At 39.0% G+C, this 25,736-nt stretch overlaps 1 long non-coding RNA gene across 2 annotated transcripts; it reads right to left on the reverse strand.

The window, feature by feature from the left end:
- Positions 1–888: 888 nt before the first annotated feature.
- On the reverse strand, positions 889–25,181 carry LOC120100658 (uncharacterized). Of its 2 annotated transcripts, XR_015673632.1 has the most exons (5): positions 25,113–25,180; positions 9,716–9,870; positions 8,763–8,885; positions 2,638–2,999; positions 889–927 (listed from the first exon to the last, which is right to left on the reverse strand). It is a non-coding gene; the product is annotated as an uncharacterized LOC120100658 (long non-coding RNA). The 2 variants fall into 2 exon arrangements; XR_015673629.1 differs by lacking the exons at positions 889–927; positions 2,638–2,999 and having other exon boundaries at positions 8,665–8,885; positions 25,113–25,181.
- Positions 25,182–25,736: the final 555 nt, after the last annotated feature.

The raw sequence follows: 25,736 nt of genomic DNA on the forward strand, positions 1-25,736 counted from the left end.
GATCAGTGGAGTAGAATTGATGACCAAGAAATGAACCCACACACCTACGGTCACTTCATCTTTGAAAAAGGAGATAAAAAGTATTCAATGGGAAAAAAAAACACAGTATTTTCAATAAATGATGCTGGTTCAACTGGAGGTCAGCATGTAGAAGAATGCAAATTGACCCATTCTTTTCTTGTATAATACTCAAGTCCAAGTGGATAAAGGACTTCTACATAAAACCAGATACACTGAAACTAAGAGAAGAGAAGGGGGGGGGAGCATTGAACACATAGGCGCAGAGGGAAATTTTCTCAACAGAACACTAATGGCTTATGCTCTAAGATCAAGAATTGATAAATAGGATCTCATAAAATTGCCAAAGCTTTTGTAAGACAAATGACACTGTCAATAGAACAAAACAGCAACCAACAGACTGGGAAAACATCTTTACCAATCTTACAACTTTCGGAGAACTAATATTCCATTTACACAAAGAACTCAAGAAGTTAGAATCAAGGAAAACAAATAGTCATACTTAAAAAAATGGAATATAAAGCTAAACCATGAATTCTCCACTGAGGAATATCGACAACCCAGGAGCACCTAAAGAAATGTTCAACATCCCTAATAATCAGGAAAATTCAAATTAAAATGGCCCTGAGATACCATCTCACACCAATCAGAATGACTAAGATCAAAAACTCAGGTGACAGCAGATGCTGGTGAGGATGTGAAGAAATGGAAACATTTCTCCACTGATGGTGGGATTGCAAGCTGGTATACTCACTTTGGAAATCAGTCTGGTGGATCTTAAGAAAATTGGACATAGTACTACCTGAGGACCCATTTATTCCACTCTTTACACTGAAATGGTGCTTCAACATATAACAAGGACACATGTTCCACTATGTTCATAGCAGCTTTATTTGTAATAGCCAGAAGCTGGAAAAAAACCCAGAAGAATGGAATCAGAAAATGTGGCACATTTACACAATGTAGTACTACTTAGCTATTAAAAACAATTATTACATGAAATTCTTAGGCACATGGATAGAACTCAGAAATATCATCCTGACTGATGTAACCCAGTTACTAAAGAACACACATGGTATGCACTAATTTTTAAGTGGATATTAGCCCCAAAGCTCAGAATTTCCAAGATATAATTCCAAGAATAATTCACAATTCTTCGTGAAGCTCAAGAAGAAAGACCAAAGTGTGGATGCTACAGTCCTCCTTAGATGGGGGAACAAAATACAGTAGGAAATACAGGGACAAAGAGTGGAGGAAGATCTGAAGGAAAGACCATTCAGAGTCTGCCCCACCTGGGGATATATCCCATATGCAGCCACCAAACCCAGTCACTATTGCTGATGCCAAGAAGTGCTTCCTGACAGCCTGATATAGATGTCTCCTGAGAAGCTCTGCAAGAGACTTACCTATACAGATGAGGATGCTTGTAGCTAACTATCAGACTGAGCACAAGGACCCCAGCGGAATAGTTAGAGAAAGAACTGAAGGAGTTCAAAGGGTTTGCAACCCCATAGGAAGAACAACAATATCAACCAACCAGTCCCCAAGACCTCCTGGGGACTAAACACCAATGAAATATTACACTTGGAGGGACTCATGGCTCCAGCTGCATATGTAGCAGAGGATTGCATTGTCTGGCATCAATAGGAGGATAAGCCTTTGGTCCTGTGAAGGCACTTTTCCCTGGTGTAGGGTTATGCCATGGTGTTGAGGTGGGAATGGGTTGGTGGGAGTGGGAACATCTTCATAGAATCAGGGGAAGGAGTAGAGGTGGGATGGAAGAGCGGTAAAAGAGGATAACATTTGAAATATAAATACACAAAATATCCAATAATAATAAATATATTTTAAAAATAGAAGAATCCATGTGATGGTCAGAGATACAATTAGTCCAAAGTCTTTATATAATACTATTATAGTATGGCTATAAAATATCCTTCAGAAGCACTAGTATGAAGGCTTAGTCTATAGTTTTTGTTACCTCTGAGAAGTAATTGAACCATGAAGTTACTGACTTACCACAGCATTTACTCATTGATGTGGTCAAAATTAAATGAACTACTAAAATGCCAGTCTTCATTGGTGGATGTATGCCTCTGTGTACTCTGCCTGTGCCTTTGAAGGTTTGTTTCTCTCTTCTCTCCTCTCCCCTCAGTCTCCTCTGTCCTCACTCTCTCATCCCCCTCCCTCCCTCTCCCCCTCTTCCCTTCCTCCCTCTCTCCCTCGCCTCCCTCCCCCTCCCCTCTCTCCCTCTCCCCTCCTCTCCTCTCCCCGCCTCTCCTCTCTCCTCTCCTCCCTTGATTTTTTGTTCTTGTTCTTTCCCTTCTTCCTCCCCCCTCCCTCCCTCCCTCCCTCTCTCTCTCTCTCTCTCTCTCTCTCTCTCTCTCTCTCTCTCTCTCTCTCTCTCTCTCTCTCTCTCCCCCCATTAAATTACCAGCTTTGTTCCACTATATCTTCCACTATTTTTCTGTCCACCATGACTGAGACCTCTAGAAAGGAGAGCAAAACAAATATTTTCTTTGTGCATGTGCTCAATATAATCTTAGTTGTCCTTTTAATTGTTTTGTTAAAACACTCTAACAATAGTAACACAAGAAAGGAGGGGTTGTTTGCACTCACTGTTCAATGTTGTAGTGTGTCCTAGAGAAAGTCATGACAGCAGGAATCGAGGCAGCTTTTCTCACAGATCCAAAATCATGAAGCAGAGACAATGTATTTGTAGAATAGGCTCACTTTCTCCTCTTTATCAGTTCAGTATCCCAGACCAGGAAACAATGCCACTCATAGTAAGTGAGTTTTCCTATCTCTGTTAACCTGATCGAGGTAACCTTCCAGGCATGCCCAGAGCCTCATTTCCCAGGGGGTTCTAGATCTCATCAATCCGACAACTGATATTTTAATCATCATGAGTATTTTCTCACAGCAAAGACAAGCTGATTGATGCAAACAGTGTAAACAAGTAATGATCTTGTTAGCTATACCTGTAACAAAGAGACCTGATGAAACATAGTTGAAGAGAGGAACAACAGACATTGGAAAAATGCAATATTGATAATCATGGAAATAAAACGAATGAGCACCCATGTTCCTGAATTGGACAGGATTCAGTTAGAATGAGTGGTTTTGCTGGAGATGGGGCCGATTAAGTGAGAAATGGATATGAAGGAAAGGAAAGAAGCAGAGTGCTGTAGAGAACACTAAGGAACGATACCGACTGCAAGTGGGCGTGCCGCAGAACAGCCTAAGCGCCGACGATCAGAGCGTTCAGCACATCCTGAGCAGGACAGTGCAGTTTTGAGTGATTCTAAGTGAGAGACTAAGTATAACATTCCATTTTAGTCCTTAAATACCTGGAATTGGCCATATCTTATAGCAGAAAGTAGTTAGGATTGGGGTCTGACTGACAGCAAATAAAACCAGCTGTCACTTGTTCTACGATTTTTGGATGAGGTATTCAACAATGTTGAGTTGTATCGTGCTTGTGTAAACGAATGAAGTATCTTGTACAGAAGGCTTGTCTGACTGTTGGAGGGCATCGTACTTGAATTTATCTCTACTGCTGCAGTTTCCTTGTCTTCTCCTCCTTCTTTATACTTCAAGATATATGTGTTTTGTTGTATTTTTCTCCTATTCATTCCCACCCCTTTCTTTTTCTATAACTGCCTATTTTTATGAATCATCCTTCTTCTGTCTACAAAATACATGTATATGTCAAAAATAAAAAATAAAATAAAAAAACCAAAAAATAAAAGTACCCTCTACTTTCCTCTAGTCTTGTTAGCTTTTTCCTGCTTCCATGCAGTCCCTCACTTGGTTTCAATACAGATCTTTATGTCTGTGTACACATGTACATAAGTCTTGGAAATCTAGAGTCTACATACAGGGTAAAACATCAATTTTCATGCAAATGTTTTGATTTAAGTCTTCTTCATATCTGAATGAATCTTTTTTGTGCATGTGTAACATATTTCAGGCATCCATTCTTTTACTGATGAGTATCTATGCTCGCTCCACTCCTTGGCTACTAGGAATGATGTAGCAGTAATCACAGATATGCAAATATCTCTCTGTACTGACGTGAATTCCTTTAGAGGTGTACCCGAAAGTGACTACAGTTGGATCATATGGTAGTTCTATTTGACTTTCTTTGCTTTTTTCCATCCTTCCTTCCATCAGTCCTCCCTTCCTCTCTCTCTCTCTCTCTCTCTCTCTCTCTCTCTCTCTCTTTCCATTCTTTCTTACTTCTTTCTTTCTAACTTCTTTCTTCTTTCTTTCTTATACTTATCTTTTTTTGAGGAACCACTGCAGTGATGATTTTTCAGCTATAGCATAATAACCAATTGCAAAGGATTGTTTTTTTACCATATCATTGGATAATTTTATTTCAATGTGTTTTAGTTAAAATAGAATTACATCACTTTCCTCCATTTTCCTCTTAGGTACTCTTTCTAAAACCACTCCTGTGTCCCTCACTTTCAAGTTAATAACCTCTTTTTCATATATATATATATATATATATATGACATACACATACATATATATGATACACACACACACACACATACACACATGAGGACTATTCTTACTGGTCTGAGAAGGAATCTTATAGTAGTTTTAATTCATATTTCTCTGATAGCTAAGAAGGTCAAACTTTTTCTTTTGAGAAAATTCTTCTTGAATTCATTTGACCAATTACTATTCTTTGAATAATTTTTACTTATGGCTTTGCTTGTTTGTTCAATTCTTTATATATCTTATATATTAACTCCATGGTGAAATTATTTTCTCCATTCTTTAGGCTACATCTTCATTTTGTTGATACTTCTCTTTGTTCTGCAAAAATGTGGGTGTGGGGGGTGTGGTTATGTGGTGCGTAATCCATGTGTTCCCGAATGTGTGACTGAGGGTGCATATGTGAATGCCATAGAATCTGAATGGAGACCAGAGAACAATGGGTCAGTCCTCCCTTTTCATCTTTTCTGAGACAGGATCTCCTTGCTGATTGATAATGTCTACTCCAGGCCTACTGCCCTCTCTCCCATTCACAGACTCTATGTTGACCTCCCACCTTCCTGAAGGAATACTAGCATTACAGATGTGTTCCATCATACCTTACTTCTCATGGCTTCTCTAGATTCAAACTCAGGTTCTTACCCCTTCATCTTACCCACTGTGTCCTTCTGCAAACTCATGGAGAAGCTTTTTAATATCATGTGCTCTCATTTGTGCATATGTGACATTTCGTGATGCATGACTTCAGTCTCTTTTAGATATTTCTTGTTCGCTATTCTTATCCCAGAAAGTATTTTTCTTACGATTTCTACTAGCAGTTTCAGAGTTCTGTGCAAGTAAGTCATGAAAGGCCAAAATATTTTAACCTCTCCCCTTTGTGTATAACATCCCCATCGGCTTTTGTTTCCAAGCTTTTGTCGCTGTGTTGGAGCCTGGTAAGCACTTTAGAGGGTGAAGCTTATTTAGCAGAAGCCATCACTGAGGGCAAGTCTTTGTGGGTTATAACCCACAATTCAGTGTGCCTGACCAACTGTGGCAGGAGAATATAGCATTCTGTACTGCTGTGAACACTGTGCCTTCTTGTCCATAATGGACAGGCCCTTCTAAATATGAAGCAAAATGAACCCTTCTCTGTAAGCTGTTTCTCTTAGGTACTATTGCCATAGTAACATAAAAGAGACTGATACACCCAGTTGATGGCCTTGTGATTACCTGTGAACCACACAGTTGACACTCAGCTTCAGGAAGGCACAGACTTCCCACATCTGAATGCTGATATTTGCTTAGATGGTAGGACCCCAGCCTGAACAATGGGGATGGGCAGAGAAGTGGAAAGGCTCTCCTGTGTCTGTTTGTGCCAATGGTTCAGGGTAGAGCAAGAGGACTAAAACTGCACGGCATACTGAGAGTTGGGGCTATGTCCCCCCAGCTGCCTGCATAGATTTCAGAGTCATGTGCCACAAGAATGTGGAAAGGTTTGGATACTGACTTGGAGCCTACAAGAATTATGTGACTCAGAGCAAGACATTTTTCTCTCTAAGCCTTAGCTCTTTTAGCCCCAAGACTGCTGTAAATATCATCTTCATATATCTTATGTTAACAGGGAGACTGATTCCACAAATAGAGTTGAATAAATCCTTCTTTGGTCCATCAATTTACTGTCATAATGAGCCCTTCGAACCTCCTCTAGGAAGCCTTCCGAGACCGATCATGGGCCTCTCTGCCTCTTTCTGTCCCAACACATTCCAGGATAGAATTCCTTTCTTTTCCTCCCTTCATTCCTTATTTCCTTCCTTCCCTTCAGGGTAAGCCTCCATTCCAGTTATTGGGGGACTTTCCTTCCTTCCTTTCTTTCTTTCTTTCTTTCTTTCTTTCTTCCTTCCTTCCTTCCTTCCTTTCTTTCTTTCTTTCTTTCTTTCTTTTTCTTTCTTTCTTCTTTTAAATTAACCAGCATTATATAAAGCTTCTAACAAGCAAGATGTGAAAGAAGGTCACTAAGTGAGTAATTCTTTGATGGTTTATTTTAAAAGAAGGATGCAAACTGAGCATCTCATCGCTCTCTGCTCCCTAACAGATATGCAATGTGCTTCCCTGCATCAAGCTCCTGATGTCAGTATTTTCTTGCCATGGACTACAGCCACAGATCATGGGGTAAAATAACCTTTTGCTCCTTGAGTTGTGTTTATTAGGAATTTTGTCCCTACCATAAGGCAATAATACAGTTTCCTGATTAGATGGGACAGAAACCAGGTCTTAATTTTATACAAATTTAACATTTTGCAGGTATGATTTCTGATTCGCTCTAAGACTTACATGCCTATTTTGAGGCAGAAGTCCATGCCCACTGGTCAGTCATTCTCTTCTCTTCATCATTGTGTCTTGAGGAGTTAAATTGTGGGAGATATGTATTAGTCTGCTTCTTAGTTTCAGAAGTTTTTATACATGATCATTGAGTTTCACATTGGGTTCTTTTATTTTTTTAAATTCTTACTAACACTACATTCATTTCTTTTTCTCTATTATTTTATTTATATACTTTAGCTCCCTATCACAGGCTCCTCTCCACCCAGTCCCCCCTCACACTGTTCCTGCTACATCATGAGGAAGAACTAGGTCCAGCCCATGCTCAGTATTGCATTGGTGATTCGGTCTCTGAGAGCCTCCAAGACTCCAGGTTAGTTGATTCTGTTGGTCTTCTTATGGAGTCCTTATCACCTCCATTTCCCTCAATCCTTCCCCACTGCTGCCCCACTGAGCTCTGTCTGTTTGGATGTGGGTCTCTGTACCTGTTTTGGTCAGCTGTTGGGTGGAGCCTCTCAGAGGACAGTTATGCTAAGCTTCAATCTGCAATCATAACAGTGCATCATTAATAGTGTCAGGGAGTACTTCTTGCTGAGGGATAGGTCTCAAATTGGCCCATTCATTGATTAGCCATTCCCACCATCTCTACTGCATCTTTGTCCCTGCACTTCTTCTACAGAGGACCAAGGTTTTAAAGGTTCTACCATTTTTGTGCTATTTTATGTTGATGCACTTTCACCAGTGCAGTGACAAGGCAGGAACCATTGGTGGCACAAAGAAGCTCATAGGAAATGGCCAGGAAACAGAACAAGAGAAGAATTGTATAACCTTTATTGTCATGTATCTAGTGGCCTACTTCCTCCAGCAAGGCCAAACCTCCTACTTTCTACAGCCTTCCTATGCTGCTGAATCGTGAATCTCTTAATGAGGCCAGGGCCCTCTTGATCTAACCACTTCTCAAAGCTCACCACTTGCCAACTAACCCTTTAACATTTGAGTCTTGAAAGCTGTTCACAAAGAGTCTTCAAAGTCACACAGGAATTATGCTCAGGTTAAAATGATAGCAAGCCAGAACAGCAAATAGTGTGGTAGTTAAAACTAGAAATGTTCAAATGAGAGGTCCTAGCATTCAAATAACAATCCCCATACACATCTTACTTCACCTCCCCAGAGACCACTTGCCTTCTTCATTTATGTAACATTACTAAGTGTAACAGGAGGGTATGCTATATAAAAATGTTACAAGGAATAAGTAGTCATACATACACACATACAGATATGATTGAGAAACATATATGGGGCACTATACAGCTCACTTGTATGACTGGTTCCTTTCCATACTGGTAGCTGTATTTATAGAAATCCATATAAGATATTAGCAAGGTTTCACCAGTCAGCAGGAAATGAAATTTCATGAGTGCTCCAAAGGACATCTGCAGTATCTACTTCTGCAACCACCTCAATAAACTCTTTGAAGACTTCATTTCCACTATTTGATCCTTTAACAGAGAGTCCCTGTGGCAAGACCAGAGACAGGGCCCAGCACTGTGCCAAGGGAGTTTGTCTTAAACAAGTAGTTTGAGAAAATGGATACTAGTGATGGCAATAAACTATGATTTCCTTAAAATCCTGCTAGACTTGAGGTAGACTTTAAGAAAAATAGGGACAGTTCCTCTTGTTGACTTTTGACCTTAGCGTAATCTTGTCCTGGAAAAAGAAACATTTCCTCCCACGTCTTCACTAGTTCTCTTATTAGAGTGTGTAGGTACTATTATGAGAGCTGCTATAGAAATACAAGAATAGAGAACAAGAGAGAAGGGAGGCAATTAGCTCAATTGTATAATGCTTTTTTAAGAAGCATGGAAAAAGTTCTCCATAAATTTATTCTTATATATAAAGAGGCATAAAAATGTTACAAGAGATGTCCTCACCACCAGCTCTTGTGCACAGTGCTAATGCAAAGCCAAAGTCTGCTCAGTTTCTCCACCTGAATCCACCAGATTTTCCAAATAAATTCATTCTTCTACTGCGTTCCACTTCCATGTAAATAACCTCTTTATAAATGGGAAAATGGAGAATGAGCCTTTCAAACAGTTGCCATAAATTAGAATAAATTGCATTAATTCAAAATGTAAAACTAGGAGAGGCAGGAGAACATGCAGCATATTTTCCCCAAATAACATTGAACAAACACAAGTGTATACTCTGGGCATATGTATATTTTTTCTGTGACTGACAGCCTGAAGGATAGTCCATGTGATTTGTGTGCTGCTGAGGGAAAAACAATCTTTATTTGAAATAAAGAGTGAAGCAAAAAGGAATGAATAAAAGAAGTTTGTAGTACAGATGGTTTTACAATACTTTTAAGAAATGTTCTGTCTTATCAATTAAAGGTGTACTTATTTCTTATTCTATAAAGTTAGCATAGATTTGTCACATGTATACCTACCAGAAAAATCTGCAGATGATCAATAAATTATGTCTAAGCCTTATTAATACCACAACAGTTCTAAGCAGTGATGTTTCGCTCTCTTGTTTATTTATTATAGGAATAAAGAATGATCTTGTTCTAAGCTGACATACATAATAAAAGAAATGTAAAACCTTAATGCTAATAAACTAAGACAAAGAAATAAAGTTAGAAAGCTCCCTTTCTCTCTCTCTCTCTCTCTCTCTCTCTCTCTCTCTCTCTCTCTCTCTCTCTCTCTGTGTGTGTGTGTGTGTGTGTGTGTTTGTGTGTGTGTGTGTGTGTAACTGTATATCCATGCATATGGGAAGAATAGGTAAAAGACTTTGATGATTCAAGAAAAATATGAAAAGACATCTCCAATAAAAATGTTCTCCAGAGACACACAGGATCAGGTCAAACTATAATTACACCTACCTGAAAGCAGCACACACCTGGGCCCCTACCAACATCTTCCACTCCACACAGTCAACAGTCTTCTGGCTTGGTTATCTGAATGAGTTGCTTCAAGGATACTCACCTGGCAAAATGGAATGGCTTCAGCAGCCATACTTCCTCTGCCAACAAGGCCCCTTGCCCATTCAGGAAGAAAAACAAAACAAAACAATATAATTATGGTTGTACTCAACTTTAATACAGTATCACCAATATTAAAGTAAAGCAATGTTGCCTACAATTTTACTTTTATATGTAATGTTTCTGACAAAAAAATCTCACCTCCTAGTATTTTTTATACCCAATATGCTTCACCACAAGATCAATGGCTGTAAAACGTTCTAGTTTAGTGTACTTGAGAGATGAGAGGACAAATACGCAGGTCAGAATACCAGGCTTATCCTTGGCCTTGAAGACTATTAGGTCTGCTTTGAAATGGTTGGTTATGGCTCCAAAGGGAGCTTTCATCTGAACCAATTTACACAAAGCAATCAGTGCCACATCATCATTTCTTTCCTTTCCCAAAAGAACGGGACGCAGAGAGAACAATGCACACGTAGGAGAGAGTTGTGTGTCTGGTGAGCATGAGAAGAGGTCTTCCCCATCAGCACCTCAGGCACCAGCTCTTCCTCATTTCCCACACAGACCAAGCTTTTTCTCCCAGGATTTATGTGTCTCCCACCCTCCCCATAAAGAATTAGCTGAATATAGTAAAACTAAGAGGACTCTGGGGCTGCAGATGGCTGACCAGCTGTTTCTGGGTGACACCCCATGAATCAGCGTCTCATTGGGCTTTGGTGATTCCATGTTTTGGGGGCGAAATATTCTGCATTTTGGAAAACTAGTTCATGGAAAATAATACAGCAAACTAACATTTATAGAAAACCACAGTAATCTTGTAACAAATGTCCTAAATTATGTACTCAAAAGAGGATCCAATTTTATACAAGGTTCTCTTTGAGAGCCTGCAGAACCCTTCCTCGTTTGTGTTTGTAACTGCTGCTCGCACAACCTCCATGTTACAAATAATATATATATATATACATACATACATATATATATACATATACATATATATATATATATCCCTTTACATAACATATACGCAGAACACAAACGTCAGCATGGGAAGGATGGCCTGGGGAGGGGACTATTCAGAAAATTGTATTTTATGCTTTTTTGAGGGTCATTGCATATATTTTTACTTAGTTCGATGTTAACGTTAATGCTGCTTTTCAAGCCTCCTACATTCCACTCACACAATGGTTATTCTTCAGTACTTAAGTACATTGCTGGGGGGATGGGCAAAATTAAAGTCACATGAAAGTTTATTTTCCAGCTGCTCTGCTCCCTCTTCTCAAGGAGGGAGTTTCTGGCAGACTAAGGTTTTTACAGAAGTCCTTTACTCGCTGCCCTCTTCAGTTTTAGATCCTTGCTTGATGTGAAATATCTAAGACAGTTATTTTAATAGAGGAAGAGTAGAGATAAGACCAAATCCCAATGGTCAGGAAATGGGCATTTGTTAGGTGGGAGAATAAGAAACCCCTGGGATCATTTTTATTCAATGAAAGCCATTCCTTTGGGTGGGAGTGTCAAATGCTAGTACCCACACATGCTGCCTGCATACCACACAAGCTGCAGGAATGCAGATTTCTGTATCTGAGAGCAGCTGCTAAGTGAAGTGGAACATCCAACAGATGGCTGCATTGTCATTGTTGGGGGAGGAGGAGAGAGGAGCTATTTCGGCTTTTCTGTTGAACGTGTATATGTGTATCAAGACATGTGTATCAAGACATGTGTGTACTTCACAGAATTCTGTTCCTGACTTACCTAAGCTTTTCTCCACTAGAGAGATTGTTCCTGTGCTGTCAAAGGCTGGTTTGGAATTTGAATATTAGGACAGTCATTAGAGTTATTAGATCATTTAGTGATGGATGAGAAAATGGATGAGAAAAGAAAGGTCCAAGGGCACACAGTTTATTAAAGCCAAATCCAGAACTTTTTCTCTAGGCCATGCAACATAACAAAATTAATGAATAAAATCAATAAGCAAATAAAAGCCCACACCTTATTTACTTGTATAGTGATAGATCACTGAAGAAAACCACTCAAGGGTCAGAGTTTCTCAGTCTTTGAAAAATATAAGTGCAATTTTTCCCTTTAAAGTTTTATGGTGGAGCTGCTTTGCAGTTCTCAGAAGGAACAAAATCATCATTAAATTAACCTATATGAGTATTTTATTATGAAGTTTATTAGATTTTCAACAATTTGACTGATAGCACTCCACAATTTTAAAAGTATATTTAGAAATAATAGACTTCTGCATTTCAGGTTGCAGAACACTTAGAGGTAAACTTCATAGTCAAGGCTATCAAAATCCATGCATAAACGCAAACAGAAAGACCTAGGTCCCATCCTGAGCTGCCTGCAAACTGTTCCTGTCCCCCTTCTGATGGTAGCTTAAAGTAAGGGTACAATCGCCTGGCTTATTCATTGATGTATGTGTGTGTGTGTGTGTGTGTGTGTGTGTGTGTGTGTGTGTGTGTGTGTGTTTCTTTCCAGAAATAGAATCAATAGAGAACAGACAAACCCACAGTTGCCAGTTTGTACAGTTTTGTGGTTTTTGTCAGGGCTACTGACTCGAGAAGGTCTACCAGATAATGAAAGCAAACTATTTCAGTTCCTGTGGGTCTAGAGTGCTTCTGTAAAGTTCTGGTTTAAAACAAAATGAATAACAAATTAAAAGGCACAGTAAAATAAGGGGGTGGTTAAAATATATTAACTGAAATCAATGTAGGAGGAACATAGTTAAAAACGTTGCATTCTCAGCAATAGCCTATGATGTATTTGGTTAATTCTTAATATTTATGCTAAAAGCCTTTTAGCAGAAAGTCAATACACATAGGTGGTGGAGTGAGTATATCATCCTGTACTGGAGGTTGCATTAAACACTCGCCATGGGCTTCACTGTGTATAGGAAGCAAGCAGGGGTTCATCCAACGGAAGTCCAGTACCAAGGAAACCAACCGCTCCTCTGTAGACAGTCTGTGGAGCCATGCTGATTGCCATGCAGTCCTCTGCCTAGAGTTTTCGCTGACGTCAACAAGGCTCCTGGAAATGAAGCGGGATCAAAATACCAGAAGCCTGGACTAATAATAGAGTAAAGATGTGGAGCAGATGGAAAGCAAACTTCACGGATAGAGTATGACCTCATGTTATAAGTTCGTCAAGTGGAATAAACAACAACAAAGTAGGAAAGGCCTGTGAGCACTCACTGATGTCGAACTTCTAGAACTCGGCTGACTAAAAAAATTGCCTGGATATAGAGAAACCTTTCAAAAAGGGGTGGAAGGAATCACTTTTTGGATTAATTACTCCTGTGTCTACGAACAAAGACACTCAACATTAAAACCATGGTATTCTGAACATAGATTTTTAACTTCTAAATTACTTATTACCTATCATTAACATATGGGCTCATCTAAGCTATTTTCCTCTCATTTGCACAAATCTGTTATCTGTGAGAGGACACATCCACAAATGTAAAACCAGGAGATAAAATTAGAGGAAACACTAGGCCTGAAGCAAAATGTTGAAAGGGATCTGCCACATTCTTAACACACGGAAGTGCTTTTTCATGTGTCCTGTCTCTTGTGAGTGTGTGTATGTGTGTGTGAGTGAGTGTGTGTGTGTGTGTGTGTGTGTCTTTAAGCCATCAAAGGATACTTTGTTTCTTAACCTGTATTTCATTGCTGTGAAGAGACACCATGACCAAGGCAACTCTTATAAAGGAACACATTAAATTCGAACCCCCTTACAATTTCAGAGGTTTAGTCCATTGTCATGTAGAAGTCATGGTGGCTTGCAGGCAGACACGGTGCTGGAAGGTAGGTGAGAGATCTACATCAGGATCAGCAGGCTTCAGAAAGACACAAATGCTGGACCTGGCTTGAACATTTGAAACCTCGAAGCCCACCCCATGGTGACATATTTCCTTCAGCAAGGCCATAGGTGCCACTCCCTGGCTACCAAACATTCAAATATTTAAGCTTATCTATTTAAGGACATTGTTATTTAAACCTCCACATTCCACTCTCTGGCCTCCATAGGCTATAGCCATATGGAAATGCAAACATGTATTCAGTTCAACTTAGAATGTCTCTGTAGTCTATCGTAGTCTCAACATTGTTTAAAAGGCTAAAGTTTACACTTTTGGAAGACTGGTGGCTTTCTTTTAACCACAAATTCCTATAAAATCAAAGTAAAGAAGCAGATTTAGCATACTTTCCAACATATTATGGCACAGAATATACAGTACCATTCTCAATGTGAGGAAAGGAAGCACCATGAAGAAATACTGGACTCTGGACCCAAACAAGACCTAAAACCAGCTGAGCAAACTCCAAACTTTGCATCTTCATGTATGATGTTACAGCATTTCACAGATCTCTAAGTCCTCTCAGCTTCGTCAACTACAATGTATTTCTTTCTCTTTAGCTGTTTCTACTCTGTTCACAGCTTCTACCAGCAGGTTTCCCACAGCTCTGGCATCATGGATGTCTCCAGGCAATCCAGGGTTCACTTTCATAGCTTCACAAAATAGCCTTTTTTGGTCTCCATACAGGGACACCTCTGCCACATTCCTGGCCTCAGCAGCTTTCCTTAGTCTTAGAAGGACATTTTGCAACCTGTTTCCTGTATCATTGACTCTACAGCCAGAACCATGTGGCTGAAACTGCCAATTTCTGCTGCTTACTGGGACTGGAACACAGCTCCGCCCCTCATTCAAATACATTCTCATTAGCTTTCTGCTTTTGATGTTCGCCTTCAAATGACTAAAATTGGCTGTCCTGAAACTTGCTCTGTTAGACCAAGGTGGCCTTGAATTATGAAATCTGCCTACCCCTGCCTCCCAAGTGCTGAGTGCTGGGAGCTGTGAGTAAGTGTGTGTGCCACCAAGCCCAGTCTGAGCTTTTCCTAATTTGTTTTCAAAAATTGGAACTGTAGCTTAGTGAAGACTTGCCCCAAGGTTACCACACCCTTTATTCCATTTAGTATCCATTTTTTTGGTTTTTGTCTTTAATCTGTTTATCTCTTTGCACCCAGGACTTAGCTCTAGCAGACTTCCTTCTGACATCTTTGTTCTTTTTATATTGTTCTTTGATCAGTTTGCCCCTTTCATTATAGATCTGTATAAGACTGGACACTAATAAATGGGCAACACACCCAATACTAGGTTGTTTCAAAATTTTCTCTGCCAATGTCCTTAATGTGAAATTCTTTAATTTAGCCCCAGACAGATTTATTTTTTGACAAAAATGGGAGCAGTCACATTTGTTTTTTTGCTAAAATTACAGAAGATTGAACTCTAGGCCACATACTAATATTATTCTTCTCCAAAACCTCTTGATCCAAGCCCCTGCAGTTCAAAGTACCCGCAACACCACTGGCTTCCATGTTTCTACTTCTATGGTACATTAAGACACTATGACCACAGCAACTGTTATAAAGGAAAATATTGAATCACCACTGCCTTATAGTTTCAGAGGTTCAGTCAATAACAGTTATGGCAGGAAGCATGGTGACACAGAGACAGGCAAGGTGCTGGAGAGGAAGCAGAGAGTTAAAATGTCATAATCTAACACTGCTTATTTGTATGGGTTGAGAGAGTCTTGATATAAATTTCTTGTGAACTTTTGCTGAGTATATAGATTGACGGAAAAAACATGTCTAAATCTACTTTCATATTAGACTTAGAGCCATCTCTATTTTGGATAGAAACCAAAAAAGTGCAGGAGGTGGAGGGAGTAAAGAAAAGGCAACTTCAGTTTCTCACTAATTTTCTGTGGGCTGATTATAAAGATGTCCCATTCAATAAACACTCAACATTTTCATTTAAAAGGAATCTCAAGGGTTAAAAAGGCAAGAATGAGTGCAACTAGACTTTATTTTTATTTCAGTTGTTTAACTGATGGGATTAGGGGAAAGCCAGTTTTTAAAAGATACCCTTTGGGCTTACCACTCTAGTGGTTTTTGGTCTCTGACTCATACCCCCATGAAAAGAAACCACATTTCTTTAAGGCAACATTTTAGGTTCTGCCACTTAGCCCATCACTCTGCCTAACCAACACTTTGCTATGGGTCTCCTTCCTTCCTTTTATTTATTTAACTAGATATCTCAGAATCCCCCTCATTCTTAACATGCATAACTTCACCCTGTTTCCCCTGTTCCTCAACTAGAGATTGAGAGTCCAGTGTATCCCTTTCTAGAATCCTATACTCAACAGGGGAAATGACATTGAACTCAGGCCATAAGGAGCTTTTCTAAAGTGAGAAAATCTTGCTACATTGTAAATGCATGGAACTGGGAACATAAAAATAACAAAAATGTCTAGAAAAATTTATTATTAGGAAAAAATTACACTTAAACCTAGTGTAATAATCAAAATTCTTTAAAGGAACAGAACTTGTAAGCTAAATCTATCATCTATCAATAAATGATCTGTAGATGAAATATCAATTAATGTGTGATAGACAATAGGTAGAAACTAGATAGATGATAGATAGATACATAGATAGATACATAGATAGATAAAAGGGATTCATAAGAACGGCATACATGCTATAGTCCAGCTAGTCCAACGATGACTATCTTCCAAAGCAAGGCCTAAGAATCTAGTAGATGGTAAGCTCACATGGCTGATGTCTCAGCTAGTCTTCAGTGTACACCAAAAGAAGTAGGCTTTACTATGAGTGAAGGAACGGAGTTGTAGGCAAGAGCAAAAAGAAGAAGAATAAGCTTCCTTCTTCCATGTCCTTTATATAGGCTTCCAGCAGAAGGTGTGACCCAGACTCATGGTAGCATTTCCTACCTCTAAAGAGTCAGATTAAAAACGAGTCTTCCCACTTCAAATGATTTAATGAAGAAAACTCTCACAGGGTTGTAGCAAGTCACTTGGGTTTTCATTAATTCTAAGTGCAGTTGAAATCAAGAATAGCCATCACAAACCTACCACTTGTGAATGTAATATAGCCATTTCTCTTTGTGTTATGCTACTTTTAAAATGAAACCCATAATCGGGTCATAATTACACCACCAGGATAAAACCATGTGTGTACAATTGCAAAAGCATTATGATCATAACCGGGTAATATCTATACCTAGCATGACTTAACAATTCCTCTTGCAACTGCAAATGCATTGTATGTTTTAGAATAGGTGGCAATGTCGCATGAGAGATGCTCTTTCATTATCTCAAACGTAAATATAATGAACACTGATATTCCCTTAATTGATGGAATATCTCATGGCAAAGAAGTCAAAGAAAGAAGACACAAATATCTGTACAAACTAATTTTTAACAAAATATGACAGGAATGCTTATGTCAAGTATAAAACTTGTCTATGCAACTGATCATATGCTTTAGCTGGTATTTATAACTACCTTTCTCTATTACCCATCTGTAATCTTCAACAAGCACCTCAGCTGGTCTTGGCTCCTACCTAGAGGAGTGACCCATACCTTCATTCCTGAAAATTTTTTTGTCCTTTGTCATCTTGCCTGGATTAGGTTGTTATATTTTCCCATTGACTTTAATAAGGTGATAGGGTATCTCCAGGAGACACTGTAATGAATATCCTGCACTCCACCAGTAATCTTTCTTCCCTCCATTGTAGAGAAGAAATCCAATTTCTCATTGGTAATCTGGGTCAATCATCCTCCTAACATTCTTTCTTAGCCTTTGGGTATGTGGGCCATAGAATCCCAAAGTAGTCAGGGGAAGTCTGCTCAATGAAATGGTTGTTCTCTCCTATTAGGCATGATCCACTCTAGAAACAAGATTTTAGGGTAGTATAACTTAAGGTGGAGGGAACAAGAAACAAAATAGTGGGTCACTTGGAAAGATAGTGAGTGGAGCTATACTACCTTTTAATGTCTTCATATCTGGACCTGTGAATTCTGGCTATAGAAAAATCTATACCATGTATAGGACACTGATTCAAAGCATACACCATCTTCTAGAGAACATGGCTTTAGGTCCCAGGCTACTGCCACATAATTAATACTATGAAACTGCCTTTTTTCTTTCTTTTTGCCTGCATAGATCAAATATTCAAAATTAAATAAGAATATATTTTATTTGACTTTTTATTTACACTTCAAATGTTATCCCCTCCAGAAACCCTTTATCCCATTCCTCCTCTACCTGCTTCTATGAGGGTGCTCCATCAACAACCCATACACTCCCTCCCACCTCCTTGTCCTAACATTCCCCTACACTGGGCCATTCAACCTTGACAGGACCAAGGACCTTTCTTCCCACTGATGCCCAATAAGTCCATCCTCTGCAGCATATGCAGCTAGAGCCATAGGTCCAACACTGTGTATTCTTTGGAAGGTGGTTGAGTTCCTGGGAGCTCTGGGGGGACTGGTTGGTTGATATTGATATTCTTCTTATGGGGTTGCAAACCCCTTCAGCTCCTTCACTCCATTCTCTAAATCCTCTTGTTCTCAGGACAATGATTGGCTGTGAGCATCCACCTCTGTATTTACCAGGCTCTGGAAGAGCCTCTCAGGAGATAGCTATACCAGGTTCCTGTCAGCATGCACTTCTTGGCATCTACAATATTGTCTGGGTTTGGTGGCTGTATATTGGATTGATCGCCAGGTGTCCAGGTGCATGGCAGTATCTGCTCCACACTTTGTCTCCATATTTCCTCCTATGAGTATTTTTGTTCACCCTTCTGAGAAGGACTGATGCATCCACAAGTTGGTCTTACTTTTTCTTGAGTGTCACGTGGTCTCTAAATTTTATCTTGGGTATTCCAAACTTTTGGACTAATATCCACTTATCAGTAAAAGCAAACCATGTGTGTTCTTTTGTGATTATGTTACCTTATTCAGGATGTTATTTTCTAGTCTATCCATTGGCCTAATAATTTCATGAAGTCATTGTTTTAATAGCACAGTAATACTTAATTGTATAAAAGTACCACATTTTTTATCCATTTTTCTTTTAAAGGTTAGCTGGGTTCTTTCCAGCTTCTGGCTATTATAAACAAGACTGCTATAAACATAGTGGAGCATGTGTCCTTGCGATATGTTGGACATCTTTTGGGTATATGCTCAGGAGAGGTATTGCTGGGTCCTCAGGTAGTACTATGTCCAGTTTTCTGAGGAACCTCCAAACTGATTTCCAGAAAGGTTGTACCAGCTTGCAATGCCATCAGCAGTTGAGGAGTGTTCATCTTTCTCCACATCCTTGACCACATCTGCTGTCACCTGAGTTTTTGATCTTAGTCATACTGACTGGTATGAGATGGAATCCCAGGGTCATTTTAATTTGCATTTTCCTGAAGACTAAGAATGTTGAGTATTTCTTTAGGTGCTTCTTGGCTATTGATTAATCCTCAGTTAAGAATTTTATGCTTAGCTCTGTATCCCACATTTTAATAGAGTTATTTGATTCTCTGGAGTCTAACTTCTTGAGTTCTTTGTTTATATTGGATATTGGCCCTCTATTCGATATAAGATTGGTAAAGGTATTTGTCCTAATGACAGTGTCCTTTGCCTTACAGAAGATTTGCAATTTTATGAGGTCCCATTTGTGAATTTTTGATCTTAGAGCATAAGCCATTGGAGTTCTGTTGAGAAAAATTTCCCCTGGGCCTATGTATTTGAGGTTCTTCTCACTTTTTCTTCTATCATTCTCAGTGTATCTGGTTTTATGTAGAGGTCCTTGATCCACTTGGTCTTGAGCTTCATACAAGGCAATGAGAATGGATTGATTTGCATTCTTCTACAGGCTGACCGTCAGTTGAACCAGCATCATTTGTTGGAAATGCTATCTTCTCTCCACTGGAGGTTTTAACTCCTTTGTCAAAGATCAAGTGACCATAGTTGTGTGGGTTCATTTTAGGGTCTTTAATTCTATTTCATTGATCTACCTGCCTGTTTTTGTACCAATACCATACAGTTTTTATCAGTATTGCTCTGTCATATAGCTGGAGGTTAGGAATGATATTTCTCCCAGAAATTCTTTTATTGTTGTGAATAGTTTTCACTCTCTTGGATTCTTTTGTTTGCTTGTTTGTTATTCCAAGTGAATTTGTAAATTGCTCTTTCTAACTCTGTGAAGAATTGAGTTGGAATTTTGATGGGCATTGCATTGTATCTGTAGATTGCTTTCGGTAAGATGACCATTTTTACTATATTAATCCTGCCAATCCACGAGCATGGGAGATGTATCTATTTTCTGAAATCTTCTTCAATTCCTTTATTCAGAGACTTGAAGTTCTTGTCATACAGATCTTTCACTTTCTTGGTTAGAGTCACATCAAGGTATATGTCTTCTCCCAGCAGGACTTATAACTGTGTCTTTAAACAGCTAGAACATCTTTGTATCAGAACTACTACTTCAGGAATTTGAGAAACATGATAATACCCATATATTCCATGATTGCAGGCCCACTGTCTCACTTCTTTGTCTACAAAGTGAGTTCCATAGGCAGAAGCAATAGAGTGTGGAATACCATGACGGTGGATAAAGCATCCTGTAAATTCACAGACTATTGTTTTAGCAGAGGTATTACATGAAGGAAAGGCAAATCTATAACCAGAGTAAGTTTCTACTCCTGTAAGGACAAAGCATTTTCCTTTCCATGAAAAACATAGTTCAGCGCAGGGAACTGGACACCAGGTTTCTGGCTAGTCACCCCATGGAATGGTCTAGAACGGTGTTAAAGCTGAGACTCAGTGTTTGTCTCTGCTGTTGGCAGATGGAGAATTTCAGCAACAGCTGTAGCCATGTCAGTCTTTCTGAGTGGTAATTGTCTGACCCATGAATAGTCTCCACTTGTACCACCAAGGACCCTTTGGGCAATGGCAGGGATGGTGAGGAAACAAGATGATTCTCCACAGACTGGGTCATTTAATCTATTTGAGTACTGGACTCTCCTGCTGAAGTTGCATTTTGATGAGCATTTGTATCACACACATGACTTTGTCTATTTAGAGAGATCTATCTATATTCTTCTTTCTACATATTCCAAATGTGTTTTTTACCGACTTTCTAATGTCATTTTTTCAAGTCTATTACCATATATCCAATCTATTGGCTAAAGTTCAAGAATCAGTGAACATTTTCACATCTGACCATTCCTCCCTCCAAATAAAATGTATGATCATGTACTACCCAAAGTTCTTTCCCCTGGGAACATTTTCTTTCTCTGGTGTCTTTTAGGGTTGTCCTAGAAAGGGGCTGTAATACTGTGGCTGTCCATTTCTGGATGGTGCCTGCATTACATGGAGAGCCATTGGTAACCCAAACCCTACTATTCTGTTCCTCAATCAACTGATCATAAAGGATACCCCATGACATTATAGGTTCATACTTGGCAGTATACAGCATTCTAATAGGAGTAGAAACCATACTAATCTGAGCAACGTCTTCATGTAACTTTCTGTGTCTTCAGAAACTGCTTTGAGTCAATCACATATATACTACTTCCATTTGATAATGGATTGCTGCTGTGTACATCCTACTTCATGGCTTCGTAAGCCATATTAACACTTCATGATGGACAGCTCAGTTCACATGGGAACTTGGCGTTCCACTGTCAAATGTTCAGTTTCTATTAAAGCCCAACAGAGCTACATCAAAAATAGAGAATACATGATGGTAGCAAGTGGATCCAAAATCCTAGTAGCAATATTTCTAGCATCTTTTAAAATCAACATTTCATCACTACTACCCTGGCCCCAATCAGGGAAATGGCCCCTAGGGCCATGTTGTCTTAATTTGGCTCCCAAAAGCCACACTTCTAGACCTGAGGGTTCTTGACCCCAGCTGACTTCATTTGGTAATAAAAAATTATCATACATCTAATGATTGGACAGGAAATGGAGGTGGGACTTTTAGATTATGAAGACAAGGGACTGAAGGAGAGGGAGAGAGAGGAGAAGAATCACCATGGCAGAGAAGCAGAAAGCCGGCTGGTATGTCATTATCCAGGAAAGTGCCCCTAGGGGCCACTTCCTCGATTAAGAATGAGATAACAGAGATGAAATATAGATTTTAAAAGATCTTAACTCAGGAATACCAGAAGGGAGTGTTTGCTAGACAAGGGAAAGTTTAGAAGTGGCCAGTCATTGATCTATCAAGGCATATCATAATTTGCTGGTACAGGTGCATGCGTGCGTGTGTGTTTGTTTTTTCTTATCTGTGTCTTTCATCTGTGAATCCAGAGCTCTTGGGTGAGTGTACCACAGGGAAAAAGATTAGCAGTAAAATTTATGACAAGGCCCTTCCTCAAGGGAATCTTGCCTTTCTTCATTCAAGATTTTTGGATCTAAACTTACTTCAGTTTAGAATTGGTTCACAATCCAAAATTCCAATTTACCATGATTCAGTGCTGCATTTTTTATTTGCTTGAGAATTTTTCCACTTATATAGGTAAAGAAAAAATGTAATAGGTTAATTATCTATTTTATGCTTGGAAATGCCAGGATAGATTACCCTGTACCAAAAATCTATATAACTTGTATGGGAAATAAGACTCACTCTGGAATGGCTGATGATTATAATTGAGGCCATTATGAACATTGCTTTGCCTATGCTGCCTTCCCTTTCAGACGTGCTGGTGCCACTCTCACCATCTTGTGTCTTTTAGGATTAATAAAGGACATATCTTATGGGCTTTCCTATTGTAGAGGTCTTACATAGTATATCCATTCTTATACTGCAATTTCCCTGAGCTTTAATCAACACTAAGTCCACTAACGTCAATGATTCCATTGACTATCTTTTGATAGATGCTTCAACCAACCATTCAAACAAGATTTTGGCACATTTATTTATTTATTCATCTATCTATCTATCTATCTATCTATCTATCTATCTATCTATCTATCTATCTATCTATCTATGTATCTATCTATGTATCTATCTATGTATCTATCTATCTATGTATCTATCTATGTATCTATCTAGATCTATCTATCTATCTTTCATATATTACATCACTACCACAGTTTCCCCTCCCTACTCTTCTCCCATCCTTCCCTCCCACATCTCCTCTCCCCCAGACTTACTCTTCTTCCATTGCTTTTCAGAAGACAGACCACCCCTGCATTCCAGAGATATAAACCAAACATGACAAGAGTTACTGTAAGACTAGGAATATATCTCATATCAAGGCTAGTCAAGACAAACTATTAGGAGAGAAAGAGTCCCAAAAGCAAGCAAAAGCATCAGAAACAGCCTTCACTCCCACCGTTATGAGTCGCACAAGAATACCAAGCTACACAACTATAACATACATGCAGGCAATCTATATCAGATACGTACAAGCTCCGTGACTGTTGTTTCAGTGTCTGTGAAGACCCTGTGCCCCCTGCTTAGTTGATTCTGTTGACACCTTTACTGACTGTGTGAAATTCTTTATTAAACACAGGATCTCCACTCAGAGGGCCTATATCAATAAAATGAGCCTGACCCAGTTTTATGTTCTTTCCCTCACTATCCCACACTCACAAAATGCATTCTCACACATACCCCAAACTTCTGGTTGAATGAATTAGTAAACTCATTAAGCTTTTTAGGAATATAGAACACCTCCTCATAGACTGCACTTTCTACTTCCTCTCTAGAAACCTGCTTTGCCTTAAGTCTGGTTATAGGTCTGAAGGTAACTATTGGTGGGCCCTAAGGGACATAATGATTATCTTGCCTATTGTCACCTTCTAGAGAAATTCACTGCTGATTTAGCAGACAATGAAGGATTAATTTCTTTAGTCAAAGGCAGAAAAGGCAATCTTTCAGAAGGTGAGGGTAAAACAAATCTCACAGTAAGGGTGGAGTGATATATCTGCAGGTGAGATAAACCCTTGGGAATCTGTAGGTTTAAAGTTCTCAGCTTCAGTGGTGCCCTCCTACACATCCTAAGTTATAGGACCCATTCTTTACCATTAATGCCCTTATTTTGACCATTGACCCTACCTATGAGGATGGGACTTAAATTTTTGCTGTAATTCAGCCAAATTTAAAATGAGGGCTTTGATTTGATTTCCTACAACTTGTGTGCTGTGGCTACTAGAAAGAAGATTCTTTTCCTGTGCACATTTATATAAATGAGACTTATTAGAATGTCTTGCAGGTGTGGTCCAGCTAATCTAATAATGTTCATCTACCAATAGAAAGTCCAATAATCTAGTAGTTGTTCAGTCCATAAATCTGTATATTGCCAGATTCCTGAAAACATAAGTGCGACACCAGTGGAAGAAAGGACTTGCTCGCAAGAGGAGAGCAAGCAGACAAAGAGAGAGCTTCCTTCTTCTGTGTCCTTTACATAGACAGGCTGCTAGCAGAAGGTGTGGCCCAGATTAATGGTGGCTCTTTCCACTAGAAAACATCTGGATTAAAGGCATAGATTCCCACCTCAAAGATACAAATTAAAAGTGGATCTTCCCATTTGACCTGATTTTTAAAAATCTTCACAAGTCTATCCAGCCACCTGGCTCATATTTAATCCAGATTCAGTCATGTTGAAAACCAAGAATAGCAATTACGGTTACTTAACAGTTCAATTTTTATGGTCTGAGAAGAGTGATATTAGTGTACATAATATGTATGATCTGTATATTATCATACAGTATGTGAAAAATTAGTATTTTCTTACTGGGTAGTAGGTTTGAGAATTACTCCAGAGATGCTTACCTTACCCAAATGTTTTAAATCTCTTCTTTAAAATTGTCATTTGAGGTAGTTAAGGTTGTCACTCTATAGTCGCATCTCGCACTATCAGAAGAGGCATTATCCAGCTCTCAGACACTCATTTCAGATTAAATGTCTAGGAAGGCAGAAACCATGTCTGTCTTGCTCCTTGCTCTCAGTATATTGCCTGCCACTTATTAAACACCTAACAATTATTTGTTCAATGAGTTGTTTTAAAAAGCTCAAACCCAACCTTAAAGCATGATGATTGCCATGATTGATAGGCAGAGGCTCAAAGGAAACTTTCCAAAACGAATTTCCTAAATAAAATTATTTTTGAACTGCAATGCTGCTTTTGGAATAAGCTCAAGGTTATTAATGAGAAGGCACGATATTCATTGTATTTACATGCTTGTCTTCTGGCTGACCTGTTTATATTGTTGAACTTATTTTTATCTCACCTTTCAGAAAATTCAAGCAGATTAAAACAACAAGTATAACAAAAAAGAAACTCATAATAACAATAATTTTTAGCAAAAACACATTGCTGTAATCATATGTCAGACATATACAGGAAAAAGCAGCCCACAGGGTGCATCCCTTATGTGTCGTTAGTTAAGGAGTGACAGAAAGTAACAAGAAATAGAGAACAAATGAGACTCACCCAGCCTTAAGCACATGTCTGCATGCCATCTGGCCCCTTGTTCCCTGTTGAGTAAAAGAGTTACTTACAGATAGAAAGAATGCAGTCAGAAGGAAACATTCTGGGGTAACTAGGGTAACAAGATTCCCAGAATGATAATATGTGCACAAGAAGCAGGACTCTTGCTGGTGTCATGATAACCACATCATCACAAAGTCCCTTTCAGAGCTCCATGTGTTACACAAAAGGGTCTTTCCAGTGTACTGATATTTTCTTTTGCTTGAACATTAAAGAAATAACAGATCACAAAGAAAGGCACACTGATTATAAGACAAAATTCTTCCTTTCCAAACATGAAGGATCCTCAGGAGAGTTTACAGATAATGCTCATGGGTAGTTTTAAGGCATTTTGTGCGCACACATAACAAAAATCCAAAACCAGTGCATATTGTATAAACATACGCTTTTCTCCCATTGTTTACTTTTGATCTAAAACCTCTTGGTCAAAAAAGGATGACTATGCACATGCTAGTAATCACAGTGCATTTGCGCTGGGATTCATAACTATCCAGAGAGTATACTTACTCGTTCCATTCACTGAACTCTGAAACATTAATCTAAGGAAATTCAAGTAGATAAGCTAAA

Source organism: Rattus norvegicus, chromosome 2 (genome assembly GCF_021556685.1).
Source record: "Rattus norvegicus strain SHRSP/BbbUtx chromosome 2, alternate assembly SHRSP_T2T, whole genome shotgun sequence".
Classification (NCBI taxonomy): Eukaryota; Metazoa; Chordata; class Mammalia; order Rodentia; family Muridae; genus Rattus; species Rattus norvegicus.